We start from the raw sequence: 23,254 nt of genomic DNA, 5'->3' as shown, positions 1-23,254 counted from the left end.
AAATCGCCGCTTTAGAAGAAAATTAAGATTTAAAACGGATTAGTTTTACCTTACAGGAGCTATTACGGCTGCTGCGGCGGGCGATCCAGCGCCAACATTGTTACTAATGGTTTAGCTGTGTTGTGGTCATAGGAGTGATGTTGCTACACTCTCTATGTATACTGCATGTCAGATGCATTAAACTCCAGTATGGGAGCCACATCCATTAACCCTCACTAGCTAATCCTGTTACTGATAAACCAGCTCTTAAAGGATAAAGACTTTCTTAATCACAGTAAGAGCAAAGTGAAGTTTGAAAGCTGTGTCTATACTGTAGCGCCCCCTGTGGCCAGTTCTGTACCGACAGGCCCTGCTGTTCACAGACACACTGCTGTCAGACTCGGTGTGCTCAACAAGGTCTCAGGACAATTCGTATTCTTCTGTACGTCAATCTGTGACACTCCATTTAGTATGATATATTGCCTTACATTAGGGATGGATCTAAATGTACATAATGGGTACCTGGAGGAAAATAGGGGAGGTTCATGCTTTTTCAATTTCATTTAAGGTTTGTGTTTAGTATTTTTTACATCTAGTCCAGGGGAGGGTCATATAATTTGTAATTGATGAAATGTGATATTTCTCAGTGTGGAATTAGTTGCTTATTAGGCTTTATATGAATGTGTACCCGATGCCGCCCCTCATCTCTGATTCCCCCGCTGGGCGCGCAATATCAAGTGCACCTATAGACTATTTAGTGTGGTCTTAATCAATGATCCATAGCCTATAGGTTATATGCTACGAAGTGTATGCCCGGAGAAGTACAGAGAAAAGTTCTATATCTAAGATAGCTGCTGGGACGGTATAAAGAAGACGAGGCTGCATCACACACTGCAATGGATATTCCAACCCTGAGCCCCAGGCCTGCTCTGCTCTTGCTGATCAAACACTGTTTTGTGTGCAGCCTATCCAATGGCTGTGCTGTGTAGGCCTACGGTGGCAGTTCAGGAGGAGAGTCAAAGGCTTCTTCAGATTTATTTTCTTGATTAGGGCTAGTCCAAAATATTCCCTATCTTGCGTGCGAACGAGCCTGTAGCCTATGTTCTGTTCAGTTTGAGAAGGTCGAGCAGCGCGAAGAGGAGAAGGATTATTATTGATTTTCTTAAAAACAATATGTTTCTTCCCATGATGTAGGCCTATTTATCAGAGTTATTGACCTCACAAGAAGTCAGATTCAAGTAACTTACATTGTGGTGCTGAAAATTGAAGCAGCAGCCACGGCACAATCAACCGGAAATTGAGGAAATGGACAGCTCATGGTGCTGAAAGTAGGCAAATTCGAGTAGGCATAATTCATTTACTCTATCTTCATTTGAATTAGACTTTACTAACAACAAGAGGGCTTTGTGTTGGAGCCTATTTCTTCCTATTTAACAAATAAGATGTAGGCCCGCAGTACCTGTTTGACAGTCAATTCCTTCACCAACCACGCACTCCTTAAATAGCCTACTCCCGTGTCAATTAAGGGATGTTAAGTTAAATTAAACCCAAGCCTCTACTTTTTATGAAAGAAAATGGCAAAAAGCACAGGCTTACCCCTTGTTAGTTTAAGATTATGAAGAAAGTAAAACGGATCCGATTATATAAAGTGATCTATAACAGCGCTTTGGTCCGCGATGCTTTATGATAGAAACAAGCTGTAAAATACCCGGGAAAGACGTGACTCTGATGCATATGGGGAGATCATTGTTTTTGTTTATTTGACATCCAGAGGCTGAGCTACAACCAAAGAGAACATTTTTACGTTGCTTGGAAGTAATCTAATTCTGTCACTATCAATTAAGATATTCACTTTCTGTACAATAGAAGATGTTGATACCCAGACAGCTTTTAGGGATACACTTGTGACGTTCTGTCATTGGGTAAAGCCATGGAAGAAGAGTAGCCAGCAGATAAAATTGTAATGTTTCTGCATCGGTAGACCTAACTTTTGGCTGTACCATGTTCAGATTCCGAATGATGTCTCAGATGTAATTATTTGCCAACAGGGACAGTTGCGTTGGATACAAGACACACTGATTTGGCATTGGAGAAATATGATAAGATGAACACATAGGCCTACCTCTCTGTCCATTCCTAGTCTGTAATTTCGGTGATATGTGTGATATTGAAAAAGATTCTGCCCAATATGTCGAATGACGTAGAATTGCATGAAATGTTTATAAAATGCATTTTTTTCTCGGACCTGCAAATACAATGATAGATTCATGCAATGATTTTATGATAAAGGAGTTCTTTCCACCCCTACTCCTTTCCATGGTGGTCTGTGTACCCACAACCTTCTGGCCCGCAGCCCTGTGCACTATAAAAATTCCTGTGTTGCCATGTAATGCTTACAGGACCAAGAACAGTTTCTAAAACTGCATATGTAAGGCTCTGGTCTGTCCAAGAAGTGTAGGTAAACTGTGGACATGTTCTTTGCTATCTCCACTGTTTTAATTATTGTTTCGGGTGTAGGGGAGGGCCACTTGTTTTTTGTCAAGCATTCAATGAAGGTTAAACATATTCTGCTGAAGGAAGGGCCCTCCATTTTAATTTCATTTGGGTCCAATTTTCTCCATGCATCCCTTATTATATATGCTACAGTTGTCCCCGACACGACTTGAACATGCAACATTTCGATTGCTAGATGGTAGCGGATTACACCCACCCATCCTCCTTGACCAACCTCCCTACTTTCGTGCTCAGAAATGGCTCTGAGTCCAGGCTGGTGTGTTGAACAAAGAAGAAGACAAAGTGCTGACTGAGCCTTTCTAGGGCCTGTTTTCACTCCTTGCTCTTATAATCTGCTTTAACTCAGGTACTGCCAATAGCCACTGTAATTAATGAGGGGATATTCCTAATGTAATCTAGCCAGCGTGGGATTAAAGCACATCACTCTGTGGCCAGGGAGGCAGAGCTTTGGGAGAGGGGGAGAGAGAGATAGAGAGAGCGAGAGCAGTGTCTTGCAACATCTGCGCCAGCAATGCAAAGCTCAATAGAGATTTAACTACATTGCATGATCACACACAATACTTCCTCCATGTGTTTATATGTGTGTGTGTTAGAATTGGGGGTAGGATTGATTTTTCTGCTTTCCTTACAGTGGGAACCAATACTAATTAAGCATACCGGAGCACTCCAGTCCTAAAGCATGACAGTGTGTCAAGGACTAAAAGCGTGCCTCTATTCATTCTCTAACAAAAGAGGCAGCGTGCACAGGAGAGAATAGATAATCAGTTTACTGAGAATGCCAGATGCTGGAAGTCCTGCTATTGTAAAGGGACAGATCTTCTGCTGCAGGCTGGCCTCCTCTTTCAGCCTTACAGTAATACCGCTCCTAAGGCCAACCTCCACACACACTTAAAAGCCTCCACACACACTTGAAGCATTGAAACACACACACAGACGCACACACACATCCACACACACACACACACACACACACACACACACACACACACACACACACACACACACACACACACACACACACACACACACACACACACACACACACACAAACTCTTTAAGGGCAACAACAATAGAAGTAGAAGTAGCCACTGATACATTACTGGAACAGGGAGAGAATCAGAGTAAAGCTTTTGGCAACGTCGAACCATCAGCGTCAACAGGAATGTAAATGTGCATGACTGTTGGCATTTTGGGAATGAGAAAAAGCTTTGTAAAGCAGCACTGGGTTGATTCACAAAAGCTGATGCACGTTCATTGCAAACCATTCAAAACATTAAAAGCTATAACACGGCCATGCACATTTGAAACGTCATTTGAAGAATTCCCGAGGGCAAGAGTTTTGTAATTGGTAAGATTCATAATATTTACAGCATGTCAATGCAAATCTCCTTTGCAGGCCTGCATGAATGATTGGGAGCGAGCAATCACTTCGAATAATTTGTTTATAAATATTCTTCAGCGCGTTCCTTCTTTATGGCCAGAGGGCGAGCCAAGTTATTTCTTGTTTCAGCAGTGGCGGGGGAAGTGCGCGGTGTAGGTAATTACATAGCACCTCTGCTGCCCTCTAATTGCTGGCAGAAGAAGTTCCTTTACGCCAGCAGTTTTTTCAAAGAAGAGGACTGGGAGAAAAAAGCAACAGCAGAGCCTGTGTTGTAGCTTCTCAGGAGCAACAGCTCTCTCTCTCTGTCTCTCTCTTCCTTTTCTCCCATGCTTTCATCAATCAGATTTTCTGTACCAATGGAGCTCTCTCTCTCCTTCGCTCTCTCTCTTTACTCTCCCATGCTTTATGCCTCCACCACTCTGATTTCCTGTACCAGGCGCTCCTCTCCCTCCCTGCATTCCCCACCAGCCACTCATGAGGAGAATATTGATGATGGAAATGAATTAGTTGTTTTCCGTAGATCCTAACAGTGGGCTATGTGGAGGAAGAGGAGGAGTGGAGGGAGACTGCACTGGGAGCCGGGCAGACTTTGACAGATGTGGGAAATTAGAAAGCAGGTTTAAGAGATAAGTTGATGTGTGCTTTGGGCCACTACAGGACCTGGGAACGGTTGTGATTAAAATACGTAGTTACTGTTAAGGCGCCACTGCACTGAGTGATTTTAATTGCAGGTTTTATTCACAGTGGTCCGCCTGTGTGAAAGCAAAACTTGCAAAGCACTGTTGATCTGACTTCAAGTGGATTTATTTAATGCAGCTACTTGTTTAAATCACACAGGTAGGTTTCCCAGAGCACACTAAAGGTTATTGCTCTCAATGATCTATGCTTTCTCAATAATTACGAATCATGTAGTTACAACATATAGTAAGAGTGTGAAAACATACTACATGTTGCAATGATGTGAACGGAGTGAAATATTTGAATGAGTAGTGACACTGACAGAACGAGAGTATCAGTACAAAGGAAACACAAAACATTTGCATAATTTCATTACACTGATGATGTGCACCTGTTCTGATTGTACCTATCCAACTGAGCTTACAGTTTCATCTTCTATCTCTGAAAACATAAAAAGCTCTCGTATAGTACAATAGCCGATGTCTCTCGAGACGTACACCCAAAAAATAACCAATAAAGAATTAATGTGGTTTTTGGACATATGGTTGAACACGTGAACAAATCACGTGATTTTTTTTTAGGGTGACATTTTAACAAGTCAGATACATAAAGTTTCACATGTAAAAAAAAAAATTCCTTCACGATTTTTTTCCCTCACATATTGACATTATTTTCACATACAGTGGGGCAAAAAAGTATTTAGTCAGCCACCAATTGTGCAAGTTCTCCCACTTAAAAAGATGAGAGAGGCCTGTAATTTTCATCATAGGTACACTTCAACTATGACAGACAAAATGAGAAAAAAAATCCAGAAAATCACATTGTAGGATTTATTATGAATTTATTATGAAAATAAGTATTTGGTCAATAACAAAAGTTTCTCAATACTTTGCTATATACCCTTTGTTGGCAATGACAGAGGTCAAACGTTTTCTGTAAGTCTTCACAAGGTTTTCACACACTGTTGCTGGTATTTTGGCCCATTCCTCCATGCAGATCTCCTCTAGAGCAGTGATGTTTTGGGGCTGTTGCTGGGCAACACGGACTTTCAACTCCCTCCAAAGATTTTTTATGGGGTTGAGATCTGGAGACTGGCTAGGCCACTCCAGGACCTTGAAATGCTTCTTACGAAGCCACTCCTTCGTTGCCCGGGTGGTGTGTTTGGGATCATTGTCATGCTGAAAGACCCAGCCACGTTTCATCTTCAATGCCCTTGCTGATGGAAGGAGGTTTTCACTCAAAATCTCACGATACATGGCCCCATTCATTCTTTCCTTTACACGGATCAGTCGTCCTGGTCCCTTTGCAGAAAAACAGCCCCAAAGCATGATGTTTCCACCCCCATGCTTCACAGTAGGTATGGTGTTCTTTGGATGCAACTCAGCATTCTTTGTCCTCCAAACACGACGAGTTGAGTTTTTACCAAAAAGTTATATTTTGGTTTCATCTGACCATATGACATTCTCCCAATCTTCTTCTGGATCATCCAAATGCTCTCTAGCAAACTTCAGACGGGCCTGGACATGTACTGGCTTAAGCAGGGGGACACGTCTGGCACTGCAGGATTTGAGTCCCTGGCGGCGTAGTGTGTTACTGATGGTAGGCTTTGTTACTTTGGTCCCAGCTCTCTGCAGGTCATTCACTAGGTCCCCCCGTGTGGTTCTGGGATTTTTGCTCACCGTTCTTATGATCATTTTGACCCCACGGGGTGAGATCTTGCGTGGAGCCCCAGATCGAGGGAGATTATCAGTGGTCTTGTATGTCTTCCATTTCCTAATAATTGCTCCCACAGTTGATTTCTTCAAACCAAGCTGCTTACCTATTGCAGATTCAGTCTTCCCAGCCTGGTGCAGGTCTACAATTTTGTTTCTGGTGTCCTTTGACAGCTCTTTGGTCTTGGCCATAGTGGAGTTTGGAGTGTGACTATTTGAGGATGTGGACAGATGTCTTTTATACTGATAACAAGTTCAAACAGGTGCCATTAATACAGGTAACGAGTGGAGGACAGAGGAGCCTCTTAAAGAAGAAGTTACAGGTCTGTGAGAGCCAGAAATCTTGCTTGTTTGTAGGTGACCAAATACTTATTTTCCACCATAATTTGCAAATAAATTCATTAAAAATCCTACAATGTGATTTTCTGGATTTTTTCCCCCTCATTTTGTCTGTCATAGTTGAAGTGTCTATGATGAAAATTACAGGCCTCTCTCATCTTTTTAAGTGGGAGAACTTGCACAATTGGTGACTGACTAAATACTTTTTTGCCCCACTGTATGTATTTTTTTACAACTTCCAACCAGGAAGGGACCAACCAGGACTGATGTTGCTTAGCTTCAGAGGAAGTCCAGCAGTAGGATGCAGGGTGCTATGTTGCTGCAATGAATGTGCCAAAACTTGCAACTGGAAAAAAGGCAGCAAAAGCAAAGGCAAGTGTACCATAAACAATGATTATGGTACATTTTTTAAATCATTTTTAATCATGTTAAAATAAAGAAATTGCACCCATTTAGAAATAATTTGTACTCGCATTTCAAAATGACGTCCTTGCAATATTTTGTCTTCCTATCAATACTTTTGGGTTTATGTTTTGCTTTCAATATCATCATTTTTGTTTGCATTACTAAGAATTTTCTTCTTGACTTCAGAAGTTTTGCTGGATATTAAAAAACCCAAGAGTCGATGTCAGCTCCCCCTTAATGGAAATAGCATAATAAAAACATCCCCATCAAAAGTCTGATTAAGGAGGGGATATCTGTTTTTTTTTTGTTGCATGGGCTGAGTCACTATCCACCGCATCCGCCTATGGCGGTGGCCGAGCTACAGCGGTGTTTGTTAGACAATGAGACATCCCGAAAATCTGTCGGTTTGGCTTCCAAGCTAATATGACCCCATCCACGGAAAGGTGAGTACATGTTTTGCTCTAGGATGCCCACAGGCCTCACAAGACTCTTCTGAAAGTAGCCCGGTACCAGTTAAAACATTTTTGGGAAGTATAGTTTAGTGCCCAATTGTATATATTTTTTATATGGGTCAAAGAAAATATAAATAATTTCCTGATCTTTTTTTATCTCTCTCGGATATAAGATACACTGCTCAAAAAAATAAAGGGAACACTTAAACAACACAATGTAACTCCAAGTCAATCACACTTCTGTGAAATCAAACTGTCCACTTAATTTCACATGCTGTTGTGCAAATGGAATAGACAAAAGGTGGAAATTATAGGCAATTAGCAAGACACCCCCAATAAAGGAGTGGTTCTGCAGGTGGTGACCACAGACCACTTCTCAGTTCCTATGCTTCCTGGCTGATGTTTTGGTCACTTTTGAATGCTGGCGGTGCTTTCACTCTAGTGGTAGCATGAGACGGAGTCTACAACCCACACAAGTGGCTCAGGTAGTTTAGCTCATCCAGGATGGCACATCAATGCGAGCTGTGGCAAGAAGGTTTGCTGTGTCTGTCAGCGTAGTGTCCAGAGCATGGAGGCGCTACCAGGAGACAGGCCAGTACATCAGGAGACGTGGAGGAGGCCGTAGGAGGGCAACAACCCAGCAGCAGGACCGCTACCTCCGCCTTTGTGCAAGGAGGAGCACTGCCAGAGCCCTGCAAAATGACCTCCAGCAGGCCACAAATGTGCAAAGCACTGTTGATCATCGATGACGTCGTCCCCACGGTGACTGTCCCCACAGAGGTACGTACATACCCCATCCAGAAGCCATGGATTACAGGCAAAATTCGCACTGAGCTAAAGGGTAGAGCTGCCGCTTTCAAAGTGCGGGACTCTAATCCAGACGCTTATAAGAAATCCCGCAGTGCCCTCCTATGAACCATCAAACAGGCAAAGCGTCAATACAGGACAAAGATTGAATCCTACTACACCGGTTCTGTCGCTCGTCGGATGTGGCAGGGCTTGCAAACTATTGCGGACTACAAAGGGAAGCTCAGCAGCGAGCTGCACAGTGACACAAGCCTACCAGATGAGCTAAATTACTGCTTCTGTATGCATGTTTTGAGGCAAGCAACACAGAAGTATGCATGAGAGCACCAGCTGTTCCGGATGACTGTGCGATCACGCTCTCCATAGCCGATGGAGTAAGAGCCTTTAAACAGGTGAAAATTCACAAGGCCGCAGGGCCAGACGGATCACCAGGACGTGTAGTCAGAACATGCGCTGACCAACTGGCAAGTGTCTTCAGTGGCATTTTCAACTTGTCCCTGACTGAGTCTGTAATACCTACATATTTCAAGCAGACCACCTTAGTCCCTTTTCCCAAGAACACCAAGATAACCTGCCTAAATGGCTACCGACCCATAGCACTCACGTCTGTAGCTATGAAGTTCTTTGAAAGGTTGGTCATGGCTCACATCAACACCATCATCCCAGAAACCCTTGACCCATTCCAATTCGCATACCACCCAAACAGATGCACAGATGACACAATTTCTATTGCACTCCACACTGCCCTTTCCCACCTGGACAAAAAGGAACACCTATGTGAACACCTGTTTATTGACTACAGCTCAGCGTTCAACACCATAGTGCCCTCAAAGTTCATCACTAAGCTAAGGACCCTGGGACTAAACACCTCCCTCTGCAACTGGATCCTGGACTTCCTGACGGGCCACCCCCGTGGTAAGGGTAGGCAACACATCTTCCACGCTGATCCTCACCACGGGGGCCCCTCAGGGGTGCGTGCTCAGTTCCCTCCTGTACTCCTAAAACTGTGTGGCCAGGCACAACTCCAACACCATCATTAAGTTTGCCGACGACACAACGGTGGTAGGCCTGATCACCGACAACGATGAAATAGCCTATAGGGACAAGTTCAGAGACCTGGCCGTGTGGTGCCAGGAAAACAACCTCTCCCTCAACGTGATCAAGACAAAGCTGATGATTGTGGACTTTAGGAAAAGGAGGGCAGAGCACACCCAAATTCTCAGAGACGGGGTTGTAGTGGAGCAGGTTGAGAGTTTCAAGTTCCTTGATGTCCACATCATCAACAAACTGTCATGTTCCAAACACACCAAGACAGTCATGAAGAGGGCACGACAATGCCTATTCCCCCTCAGGAGACTGAAAAGATTTGGCATGGATCCTCAGATCCTCAAAAACTTCTACAGCTGCACCATCGAGAGCATCCTGACTGGTTGCCTCACTGCCTGGTATAGCAGCTGCTCTGCCTCTGACCGCAAGGTGTTACAGAGGGTAGTGTGTATGGACCAATACATCACTGGGGCCAAGCATCCTTCCATCCAGGACTTCTATACCAGGCGGTGGCAGAGGATAGCCCTAAAAATTGCCAATGACTCCAGCCACCCTAGTCATGGACTGTTCTCTCTGCTACCGCATGGCAAGTTCCCCCAAGACTGCTGAGCAGCTAATCGAATTGCTACACAGACTATTTGCATTAACACCCCTCCCCCCTTTTTTCTAATTGTTTTTGTTTGTTATTTTCACGCTGCTGCTACTCGCTGTTTTTATCACTAGTCACTTCACCCCTACCTACATGTACACATTACCTCAATTACCTCAACTAACCTGTACCCCCGCACATTGACGCGGTACCGGTACCACCTGTATATTGCCTCGTTATTGTTATTTATTGTTACTGTTACTTTAGTAAATCTTTTTTAACTCTTACTTTTCTTAAAACTCTATTGTTGGTTAAGGGCTTGTAAGTAAGTATTTCACGGTAAGGTCTAAACCTTTTGTATTCGGGGCGCATATGACAAATAAAATTTGATTTGATTTTAGGACAGACACTTCAAAACAAACAGCCTTTAGATGTATTTTTGGACTCTCTGTTTTTCAATGTATGAATCTATTATTCAATGTGTTTCTATGGGCTAATAGCAGTAAGGCCATATTCAAAAGTTTTGTCTTTTTTTTTTGGTAAACGGGTCCTAACATTCAAAATCACATAGCTAAATGATCCTTGGCTGGACCATCTTAAAAAAATTCCATATGTTAGCTGCTGGAGAAATGCAACCACTCTCAAATCCGTAGACTATGCCATTGTTTCCAACTCCAGTCCTTGAGTACCTGTCACACCCTGACCTTAGATATCTCTGTTTTCTATATATTTTGGTTAGGTCAGGGTGTGACTAGGGTGGGTACTCTGGTGTTGTATGTCTAGGGTTTTGTATGTCTAGGGTTGTTGTAGGTCTAGGGGTTTTGTATTTCTATGTTGGCCTGATATGGTTCCCAATCAGAGACAGCTGTTTATCGTTGTCTCTGATTGGGGTTCATATTTAGGCAGCCCTGTTTCCCACTTTCTGTGGTGGGATCTTGTCTATGTGTAGTTGCCTGTCAGCACTCGTTTGTATAGCTTCACGTTTCATTTTGTTAGTTTGTTCAGTGTTCATTCTTTAAGTAAATAAGAATGTACGCAAACCACGCTGCGCCTTGGTCCGATCCTTATAACGAACGTGACAGTACCCCAAACAGCACATGGACAAACTCACCTGATTCAACTCATTAAGGGATTGATGATTAGTTAAATAGTTGAATCAGGTGTGCTTGTCCAAGGCTACAACAAAAATGTGTGCTTTTGGGGGTCATTGAGGATTGGAGTTGAGTATCACTGCATTACACTATGGATGCAAGGACTGACTATCTATGATATCAAAATTATAGTTTTAACCATGTTTTTAGGCTATACAATGGTTGTTTATATTTACTTTGTTTACAAACATTGGAGTAAAACAAGCTTATATTTTGGGTTCTGGTGGGGTACGACAGTTGAACTAAGCTCATGAGGCATTTATTTATTCTTTAAGAATCAATGGGTACATATCATTCATTTATAAATGGATGTAGCAACTAAATAGTAACGTTAAAGTGCACCTCATACAGCAGAACTACACTAAGTGGCCAGTTTATTAGGTACTCCAATCTAGTACTGGGTCGGACACCCCGTTTCCTCCAAAAGAGTCTGAATTATTTGGGACATGTCAACATGTTAACACCATCTTTTCATGTTCAGATATGAGGTGGCGTTCAAACGCTATGGCGTTCAATTGGTATCAAGGGACCTAACCTGTGCCAGGAAAACATTCCCCACAACATTACACCACCGCCACATGCAGCTGGCTGGATGTTTTTTGTTTGTTGCACCATTCTCGGTATCCCCCTAGACACCGCCGTGCGTGAAACGCTCAGGAGACCAGACGTTTCTGATATACTGGAATCGGCGTGCCTAGCAACAACAATCAGACCACACTCAAAGTCGCTTAGGTCACTCGTTTTGCCCATTCTAACGTTCAATCGAACAGTAACTGAATGTCTCGATGCCTGTCTGCCTGCTTTACATAGCAAGCTACGGCCACATGACTCACTGTCTGTTGGATTGAACCATTTTCGTGAACGGGATGTTGTCCATAATAAACTGGCCACTGAGTGTGTGTCGCCATTTGAACATGATCCATTAACCTGCCCCCCAAAAATGTAGTCTGTCCACTGTTCCGCGAATGTCCCGCAAAATCGCTTCCTTGTCCTGCATTTGTGCTTTTTAGATGTAGTCACCCTAAATCCACCGGTGGAAACATTGCTACTGCAACATGGAGGAGGATGACATTATTTCAGCCCAAGATGTGAAGCTGCAATTCCACATATGAGAATGACATTTTCACATTTGGAGTTTTCCTGTGATGCGGTGGCAAATCCACAATGTTTTTAACATTTGAAACCGCAAAATGTAATACATGTGAAAATATGGTTTAATGTATAACATTTAAACTCAGCCCGGTGGTGGCAAATATGGGCCAAACAAATTCAAATTGAATGGCCAACCTAAAAGTGCTGTACTATATGTACTATATGTGCCCTTACAAAAACAAAATGTGACATGAAACTGGACCTGAGATATGTGCACAAACAGCACTTTTAATTTGGCCGTTCGATTTTAAGTTTTTAGGCCCATGTTCACTACCCCCGGGCTGTTGTCTGCTTTTTGTTAATTACCATTAACAACAGTATCGTTGTACCTTGTCAGGCATTCTGAGCCCCACTAACCATGTAGGCCTCTCACCTCACTATCTCCCCTCCTCTTCTCATCCCTCTCTTCTCAGCACGGGGAAAAGGAGAAGAGGAGCGGACCACAGCTCTCTGGCCAACAGTGCGGGTGGGTGAATCGATCCGCCTGTCGTAATGATGGCTGAGAGATTGCCTGCATCAGGGAGTGATCTGGGAGCTACAGCTGGATTAAGGAAGCCATGGATTGCTATCGATTTTGTTCTGATACAATCATTTAATTTGGGCTCAAATCTTCTTCCTGGTGCATGGGCTGAAGGGAGGCAATCCCCCAGCCCAGATCTTTTAATTCCTCAGACACCACTCCCCATCACAGAGCTCTAACACGTCGAGCTGCAGACATGCCACTCTGCTAACAGGGTTAAAACCTACTGTTGTTCTGGCCATTACTACCAAACGTATTAATAAGCCCAGAGCAAGAAGACTAAGACTCGGGTGCTCTTGGGGGCTTTCTCTCTCCTTCCCCTGAGACTGGAGATTGGATGAGCCTCTTTAGTAGGATCTCCCTCAAACTGATTGGACTGCTGGATAATACCATGGTGTTGTACGGGGCGGCTATCGTGCCATATTTGTGAATAGCAGGCTCATTTACTTTGATAGATTGTTTTGTGTTGGGCAGGCCCCATTTCTTGGATAATACGGCTAATTCTTGAACAGTGGGAGTCTCATGGGTGTGTTTTTAATTTGTTGTCAGTGTCGATGAAATGTATCACTGTCACTGGATAGGCTTCTTCAGTCCACAAAAAGATATGTACACACACTGTAGATCAAGGGTCTCCAACAGGTCGATCACGAGCTACAATACCAGTAGCTTGCAGCCCACCTATGAGAAGCTTCCCAAACAATTGTGAAAGTGCATTTGTTCACGTGTTCCACCGCAAACTGTTAAAAAACAAATCTCAGCAGAATCAGACACCTCAAGTTCCCGGCTACTAAACAATCAAATCCACGTTAGCCACAATGGGCTTAAAAAGCCAAATGTAACACAGTATCTGCTAACATGTCAGCCCTAACAAATTCTCTTCTGATGTGATTTAATAACCTCTTTGGGCTAAGTGGGACGCTAGCGCCCCATCTCGACAACATCCGGTGAAATTGCTGAGCGCGAAATTCAAAATACAAAAATCGTAATGTTTAACATTCATGGAAAATACAAAAGTGTCATACATCATTTAAAAGCTTGTTTCTGCGAACATTTCAGCCCTCATAAATGTTCTTCTGATGTGATTTAAGCATTGACATGGGCACAGAACAAGCAATTTCATTGTTTCCCCGTGAATAATTGCAATTTTGAGAGTATAAAACAGAATTCTGGAAAATACAAAGAGAGCGCTAGGAACATTTTTAGGAGTAACATGTTTCACAATTTAAAAGTGGCTCTCATGCTAGAAAAGGTTGGAGAACCCTGCTGTAGTCCGCATAGTCCGCAATCATTTGTGCGCCATGCATAACGATGTTGTGGTACAGTGTAGTTAATGGATATTACATGTTGACATATCTGAATGAAGGGATTTTCTAGGATCCAATCCACCTTAATCCCAAATATATTGCTTCCATACCATTTTCCAATTCAGTTTCATGGCAACTTATTCTCCTCCTCTGTTGGTGTTGCTGGATGATATTCAAGGATCACGATGACATTGACATGCTTTTTAAAGGGCTTGTTTCCCGAGCATGCTGTTCAATTAGTCCAATTTATGTAGCAAGGCTAGGATTCACCTTCAAAAGCATGTGGAGCAAATAAGCTAGGCTCCTATTGATTTGGCTCCTGCTTTTCCCTGATTACCCTGATCACATCTCCAGCATTATCTCTCCTGGACAGGGAAAAGGAATAGCATTATTGCATTTTGCTGCTGTTGCTCTGACCCCAGCCTGCCTGTCTGCTTGAGTCCTAAGAAGAGAGTCCAATAAGGCCACGAGAAGTGGGAATTGAGGAAAGCAGAGCCCCGCAGTTCCCTATTTTACCCTATTTTGCTCCTGGCACTGATCTGGCCCTTAATGAAGGTCTCACCGTGGAAACGAGAGTGGTCCAGGAGGGTCAAGAGGGTCCCAGGAACGCCCCGCCCCCTCCCTTTGCTCCCCCTGCGTTGCTTACCCCCAAGCCGGAGGATGTCTGACCCGGCCTGATTGATTTATTGTAATCAACTGGAAGCCAGGAGGAATTCGGAAGGGATGTCTGTGTAGTGAGGAAAGGCACCTTGGGACCAAACAGACAATCAGTGGGCCCTCCATCAATTTCCACATGACAGGAACGAGTGCTGCTGCTGGTGTGAAGGGAGGGAGAGAAAGGAAGTGGGGATGGGAGGGATGTTGGGGTGTGTGGGGGGAGGGGAGAGAGGGGGGGGTCTAGGAAATAAAGAGGGTACTAAGGCTATGGCAGTTAATTAGCTTTGTGAGGAAAATAATCAGACTAACATGGCAAACCTAAATTCTTCGACTTCTTCCCATTATCCCTGCCTTGGTCTCCCAGGCCCCTCCTCCAGCCGCCTCACACCTTCTCCCTCTCACACTAACCGGGTTAGACTGCTCATGGAAGAAATTATCGTTCATTCAGGCGTTTTCCCTCTTTCTTGAAGTCCATGAAGAGACAGTCTGTTCTTTTATTAGATTTTTTATTTTATTTTTATCAGCTACCTCAGAAATTATGGCTGCCATATTTGTTTTGACAGAATTCAACGGTGGTGCTTTGATGTGGCAGATATGGCGAGATGGTTTGGCAAACATTCTCCCTCCTTCTCTCTCTCTGCAGGCATGACTGCTCTGGTAGCTTGATGTGATTGGAGGAAGTACAAGCTGCTGATGATAAAAATGAGAGGCACATAAAACAGCTGCCCACGCAGTCCGCACCACACTGCATTTCCAGTACACACACACACACACACACATTCCCATACACGCACACACACACACCCTTACAAAAAAAACATTAAAAAATCACATGTAAAAACATAACACGTGGTTATCCGAAACGTGCGAAGTATCACATGTTAATTTTTCACGTGTTTTTCCTTCAGATTTTTTTTTCTCACGTGATTTTTTTTCTTCGCAAATTATATATATTTTTTTACCACTTCCTGCTACATCTGGTCTCCCATCCAGGGACCGACCATGCTTAGCTTCAAAGGCAAACCAGCAGTGGGGTGCAGGGTGCTGTGTTTTTCACATGTGAATCTGCATATCCGATTCATACTGTACATGTGAAACTGCAATTGACGTGAGGTGCATGTTTTTCACCTTTTGTGCAAAAGTGGTGTTAACACGTGAACTCTATGGTTTCAAATGTGAAATTTAAGCTCAACATGTGAACACAGCTATTTCACATGTGAAAATGCAAATGTGACGTGCTTTTTTTTCTTTCGTAAGGAACACACACACACACACGCAGAGATAGAGAGTACCATCCGACATAAATTCAAGGAGAAAGGAGGAAACCTCCAAATTGGAATGAAATCCAAACAAACAATGCAGCCCGAACATTTATCTGCAGACATATAACTCAAAGAAGGGCCTCTCTCTGCCCACTGATGCATGTAATAGGACATGTACTTAGTTAACTTTAATGATACTACTGAGGTAGAACCGCTAGAGCGCTATTGCTATGTGGGTATTGGCACATATAACCTGGGCATGGGCGTGCGTACGGTACAGTATGTACCGGGCCGTATATGTCATGTTAACATAAAGAAACCATGGTAAAGAGCATGAGCAGATGCGGTCCTCCAGGGGTGTGGCTGGCACATTACTGCTTACCTTGGCCTCTGTCCATGCTCTCCCACTGCTGTGGGACTGCAAGAGATCCCTTTAATATGGCTTTAACTCCCATTGAACAGTGGGGAACCCAGGGATCCAATTTAATACCGGCCAGCTGCCCAGCCAGCCCTCGCACAGTCTGCTTTATGCATGTGTTGTAGTGTGGGCATGTGTGTGAGGAGTGTATAGGTGAGTGTGTGTGTTAGTGTGTGTGTGCGTGCGTGCATGAGGGCGTGCGTGTGCATGCATGTACAGTATACTGTATATGCCCATAGCCCAGGTTTATAAAACAATATAGACGCTCCATATTGGGTATCAAACATACAAAGTGAAGTCACCCGCAAACTATGCCCATTCCATCCAGAGAGGTCAAGCTTTACTTTCTTCAATTGGAGAGGGCCTGGTGTGGTTATGCTGTGTCGGTTTGAAATGTGGCATTCTATAAAGTAAAGGGGCCTCAGTGCACTCACTCATTGGTCAGAAGCCAGACCCCCTTCCACAGTGTTCTATAGCTAAGGTCTGAGGTTTTGACACGGCCTTGAGAGCCACTGGAGACCTGCAACCTTAACCTCAACCCCAACTCCACAACCACTGAACTACTCTAAGGGGGGCCAACCTCGGCGAAACACATGCCTGACATTTACTGTACAGTGGGAGCCCAGAGCAACATCAGTGATCTCATACTCTGTTGTGGAGTTTCAAGTCTCATTACTGTAGAAGAAAAGTCATTCTCAAAGCCATTCCTGATCTGAGTTATACTGTCGATAAAGCTTGCTGACTTTCAAAACACACGTCCCACTTCGTCCCACTTAGATCCAGAATATGAAGAAGGGAACGGGGAAAAAAACGGATAAAAGAAAATAAATTATTTCATTTGATTTTAAATGATTGGAGATAGTATTTTGGGCCTCCACGATAGTGCATAAAGAGTAATGATGCAGTGATGAGCAGGACAGGAAAGTCACATCTTAATGATGGATGGAGGAGAGAGAGAGTTCTTCCCGCCCGTCCTGAAGCCTGACGAGGATCCATTATTAACATGCATATAAATGGATCACAGTGTGCCTGCACTTCACTCTAACTCACTCTCTCCTGCCATTAGTTATTCCAGGCTTATCACTCCATCAGTAAAGCACAGTCACCCGGGGAAGGGGGGGCGGAGGAGACAACACTTCTCTCATTATGTTGACCCCCTGAAACCTAGTCAGAGCATTACGCTAACCCCCTAAAACCTAGTCAGAAGACTGTCATTCATTCATTGTTTCTCTCCCAGGCTTGCGTGAGCGATGAGCAGTTTTCCAGGTTGTGTGAAAGTGAAACCAATCTTTGTGATGTCATTAAAGAGACTGAACTCTGGATTGTGAAAAAGTAGTCCCAAACTGGATTCACAGGTTTTGCCCATAAAAAATAAGAATATTGTGGTAAGGGGTAGAAGATAATGGTCGGTGTGGGTGTGAGAGTTTCTGTATTTTTTTGTGGTGTGCGTGCGTGTGTGCAAAGTGAGAGGGAGAGCGAGAGGCCATGCACACATACATTTCTCTGTATGTGTATGTGCATATGGCAGAAGGAGGCACAATCTTTGCCAAATGGCATTCCTTTAATTTACTACCTGGCAATATCCAGAATGTACAAAGCCGAAACAGCAAGGATGCATAAATCTCTGTAACATGCAGGTTATTGCTCTTTTTATGTCAGAATTCTGCTTGCCTCCGAGTGTTACAAACAATGTTTGGTTTACCAATGCAATCTGTTCTTAACAACAGCCATTTGTTTTATAGACTATATACGTTTCAGAAATCGAGAGCAACAGAGCAAAGGCTAAGCCTAATTAACTACCTCCTCTCCAATAATCTACCCGGTGACATCAACACCCATTTTTAAGAGCAATAGAGTAAATTATGTAAAATGCCTGGCAATATTTCCCACCACATATTGCTGTAGTAAATCATTAGAGAGCATCATGGGAAATGTGCTTGTGTGTGGGATATTTCATAAATCTCAGTGTGTGTTTGTGTGTGTGTGTGCGTGGTACACACTCTTCCTGATACGAAGTGATCGTTAGGGGAGATCTCGGTGTGGCCTGCTCCCCGAGACTCATGGGTAATGACACTGATGCATCTTCATCGTGGGCGGGAAAGTCGCACACCAACTCATTAACACATCTGTGTAGTCATTACGCTCTTTGTTTACTCCAAAAGTTGATGAGTTATCGGGCGTTTCGCAACAGTAACCAGCAATTTTTTGCTATTAGTGTGAAGTGAGCATGGCTTTATGAAGATAACTGTGTCCTTTTTTATACAAGTGCTCAAATCTGCCACAGAGACAAAAAAAAGAAAAAAAGAAAGATATGAAAAGAAAACTAATAACAACTGCATAGAAATGACATAGGCTTCTCTATAATCATGGCATTTTTCATTAGAACAACAGGAAGCTCCTATCTGAACAGTTTGAGTAGCCAAGAATGAAGTGTGGAACTTTAACATGGTGTCCCAGCGCAGTCAGTCCCTCTCATTATCTGCCAACTACAGTATGTGTAAGGGCGAGACATTGGCATAATGCACAGTTTGTTTTCCCAGCTCGAACATCTCAGGAAATGTTCTGACACAAATAAAATAAAATAACATTTCTGACCCTCTCCGGTGTACGGCCACCAATGTCAAAGAGAAGGGAAGACTGTTATGCACATTTGTCATGTTAAATCACCTCTGTGTGTGTGGGGGGTGGGGTGTGCGTGTGTTTGTGGGGGTGTGTGTGTTTGTGTGTGTGGGCCTGTGTGCGCTTGCGTGTGTAGGGTGATACGGGTTATGGCAGGTTTCACTTCCTCGTTGGAAGAGTAGTGTGTTGGGGAGGGGTGGGTCAACTCCAGAGGTGAGGACTGCAATCTATCAGTCCCCCCCAAACACACCCTGCCACACCCCCAGTCCAGCGTCCGCTTGAGGAAAGACAGAGAGTGTTCATTCAGCCCTCCAAATCCCCCTTTAGCTCCACTAAGACATGGAAGACACTAAGGTATTATAAGCAAAACTGTATCTTTTGTTGACAATATGTAATGACTGCGCTTATCCCCCTGCAGCTCCCCTGGTTTAGCCGAGGTTTAAGTCCAGTAAGCGTTTAGACTAGTCTGTGATGGATACCGCCAGTTCTATTAGCCAGTTGCCCTCCAGAGCGGTTCATTGGTGCATCTGTCCTCAGAATTAAGGGCTACACATGACTTCTATTCTGCATTATTATGTACATGTTAGATAGGAATTTAAAGGCACTTCAGCTTAGTTTGAATAAAAGGATGGAAATGTGCTCAATTGGGGGACTTGAGAATTCAGCAGAAAAACCTAGCCTAAGACATTTCATGTTGTGACTAGGCTATCCTAGAAAAATAAAAGCATTCATATCTGCATACATTTCTAAATATACAGTACCAGTCAGAAGTTTGGACCCTCTTATTCAAGGGTTTTTCTTTATTTTTGCTATTTTCTACACTGTAGAATAATAGTGAAGACATCAAAACTATGAAATAGCACATATGGAATCATGATGTAACCAACAAAAGTGTTGAACAAATCAAAATATATTTTTGATTTTAGATTCTTCAAAGTAGCCACCCTTTGCCTTGATGACAGCTTTGCAGACTCTTGGCATTCTCTCAACCAGCTTCATGAGGAATGCTTTTCCAACAGTCTTGAAGGAGTTCCCACATATGCTGAGCACTTGTTGGCTGCTTTTCCGTCACTCTACGGTCTAACTCCTCCCAAACCATCTCAATTGGGTTGAGGTCGGGTGATTGTGGAGGCCAGGTCATCGGATGCAGCACTCCATCACTCTCCTTCTTGGTCAAATAGCCCTTACACGGCCTGGAGGTCATTGTCCTGTTGAAAAACAATGATAGTCCCAATAAGCACAAACCAGATTGTGACGTGGTAAGGTTGGACCCAAATGCAGAGAAGAGACTAGACAAGAAATCAGAGGTTAAGGATAAACATAATACTTTACTGAGAAACCGAAGAGGACTTCGGGGTCCGGTTTGCCTGGTGTTGGTGTCGGGCAGAGGATTAGAGCAAGGAGGATCGCGCTCTGATCCAAGTGCGGCAACATTGTTGAAGGAAAGCCTCAGCTGATGGCACCCCTGCTTCGGCTTTCGTTCAGGAAACAAGGGGGGGACGAGTTCAGCAGTGTGTTGTGAGTACTTGCTCCATTTGGTGGCCTGGGTGGAGTCGAAACAGCTCCGTTTGCCCATTCAACTGTGGGTGGAACCCCGAGGAGAGACTCACTGACGCCCCCAACAGGGAGCACAAGGCTTTCCAATTGCGTGCGACGAACTGGGGCCCACGATCCGAGACAATGTCCTGGGGCAGTCCGTGTAGTCGAAAGACATGGATAATCATGTAAGGCAATGAAATGGGCCGCCTTGGAGAAATGGGCTGGGATGGAGGTAACCCTGTGATAAAGTCTATGGACAGGTGGGACCAGAGCCGGCTGGGGATGGGCAGAGGTTGGAGCAACCCAGCCGGTCGCTATCGCGAGGACTTGCTTTGGGCACAGGTGGAACAGGCCGCAACAAATGATTTCACATCCTCAATCATGTTTTGCCACCAGAATCTCCGCCTCAGGAACTCCAGTGTCCGATTAACCCCTGGATGCCCAGTTAATTTAGAGGAGTTACCCCATTGTAGTACTCGGGAACAGGCTGATCGCGGAACGTAAAGTCTGTTAGTGGGTCCCCCGCCGGGGTCAGGTTCTCGGATCTGAGCTTGTCGGACCGTGGTCTTAATACTCCATATCACAGGGGCCACAATGCCAGAGCTGGAGATGATGGGCTCGGAGTGCCTATCCTCGTTAGAGACATCGTGTTGGCGGGACAGGGCGTCTGCTTTCTGATTTCGGAAGGGTTTTGTGAAAATCAGGATGTCGTCGAGGTAAACAAAGATGAACCGATTCAACATATCCCTAAGAGTGTCAATGACCAATGCTTGAAAGACTGCCAGTGAGTTCAATAATACAAAGGGCATGACTAAATACTCATAGTGACCACTAGGGGTGTTAAAGGCAGTTTTCCACTCATCTCCCTCCCTGATTCTCACCAGATTGTAAGCGTTGCGGAGGTCCAGTTTGGTGAAGAATTGGGCCCCTCGGGCCATCTCCAAGGCGGCAGACATCAGGGATAGGGGATAACGATTCTTGATTGTGATCCGGTTCAGCCCTCTGTAATCGATGCAAGGACGCAGGCCTCCATCCTTCTTACCCATGAAGAAGAAGCCTGCACCAGCTGGGGATGTAGAAGGAGGAATGAAACCTGCCTCCAACGACTCCGGGATGTAATTATCCATGACCACTTCTTCATGGGTCTAGAAGGAGTACAGACTGCCCCGGGGAGTTGTGGAGCCGGGTAGGAGTTCTATGGCACAGTTGTATTGATGATGGGGTGAAGGGTGGCAGCTTGCGCCTTACTGAAGGCCTCCCGGAGGGCGAAGTAGTCGGGAAGGAGAGCGGAGAAGTCTTGGTCTTCAATGGATGCAAGAGGACACGGTGAGGCTCTTAGTCGGGGTCTTAGACATTTAATCTGGCAGTCCTTACTCCAGTCTAATAGGTGTCCATGAACCAGGAGAATAGTGGGTTATGTAGCGCTAACCAGGGGTACCCTAGGATAAGGGGGGGGGGTTGGGAGCAGTGATCAAAAGAAAACTAAGAGTCTCTGAGTGGTTCAACCCAACCTGCAGTAGAAGGGGCTTGGTCTGATATTCCACCTGACCGGAGCCAATGGGCCGTCCATCTAGGGCTTGACTCTGCAGAGGGACGGAACACTTCACGCAGGGGATTTGGAATTCTCTGTTGGTCCTGACCAATTAAATTATCTGCGGCCTCGGAGTCCACGAAGGCTTGAATCTGGTGCTGACAGTTGTCCCAGGGTAGGGTTGTGGGTAGTGACAGACTGTGACTGGGTAGCCGGGAGGTAACTGCACAGCTCGTCAGGGTCTCATCTTTTCCTGGCGAGCCCTGGCATTTCCTGTCAGCTCTGGGCATGTAGCACGGAGATGGCCGATACCTCCGCAGCAGAGGCAGCAGCGTTCGCGCATGCGTCTGTCACGCACCTGTGAGCTCAGACGTGTGCATCCCAGCTGCATGGGCTCCTCAATGCTAGGTTCGGGGGGCTTGCACACCATCACACCTCCTCCTCTGTGCTTCATGGTGGGAACTACACATGCGGAGAACTACACTCTGCGTCTCACAAAGACATGGTGGTTGGAACCAAAAATTTGGACTCATTTCAGATTTCACCGGTCTAACGTCCATTGCTCGTGTTTCTTGTCCCAAGCCCATGTTTCTTGGTGTCATTTAGTAGCAGCAATTTGACCATGAAGGCCTGATTCATACAGTCTCCTCTGAATAGTTGATGTTGAGATGTATCTGTTACTTGAACTCTGTGAAGCATTTCTTTGGGCTGCAATTTCTGAGGCTGGTAAATCTAATGAACTCTGCAGCAGAGGTAACTCTGGGTCTTCCTTCCCTGTGGCGATCCTCCTGAGAGCCAGTTTCATCATAGCGCTTGATGGTTTTAGTGACTAAACTTTAAGAAACTTTCAAAGTTCTTGAAATGTTCCGGATTGACTGACCTTCATGTCTTACCTGTTGAGGATAGAGGGCGCTATTTTCACTTTGGGGAAAAATCGTGCCCAATTTAAACGGCCTCGTACTCTATTCTTGCTCGTACAATATGCATATTATTACTATTGGATAGAAAACACTCTCAAGTTTCTAAAACCGTTTGAATTATATCTGTGAGTAAAACAGAACTCATTTTGCAGCAAACTTCCTGTCAGAAAGTGAAAAATCTGAAATTTTTCAGATTGTTCCAGGGCCTGCCTATCAATTTGCTTGAAATTTATGACTATACATGCACTTCATACGCCTTCCACTAGATGTCAATAGGC

This window comes from Salvelinus namaycush, chromosome 28, assembly GCF_016432855.1.
Source record: "Salvelinus namaycush isolate Seneca chromosome 28, SaNama_1.0, whole genome shotgun sequence".
Taxonomy (NCBI): domain Eukaryota; kingdom Metazoa; phylum Chordata; class Actinopteri; order Salmoniformes; family Salmonidae; genus Salvelinus; species Salvelinus namaycush.
Note: the sequence above shows the minus strand (reverse complement) of the source record.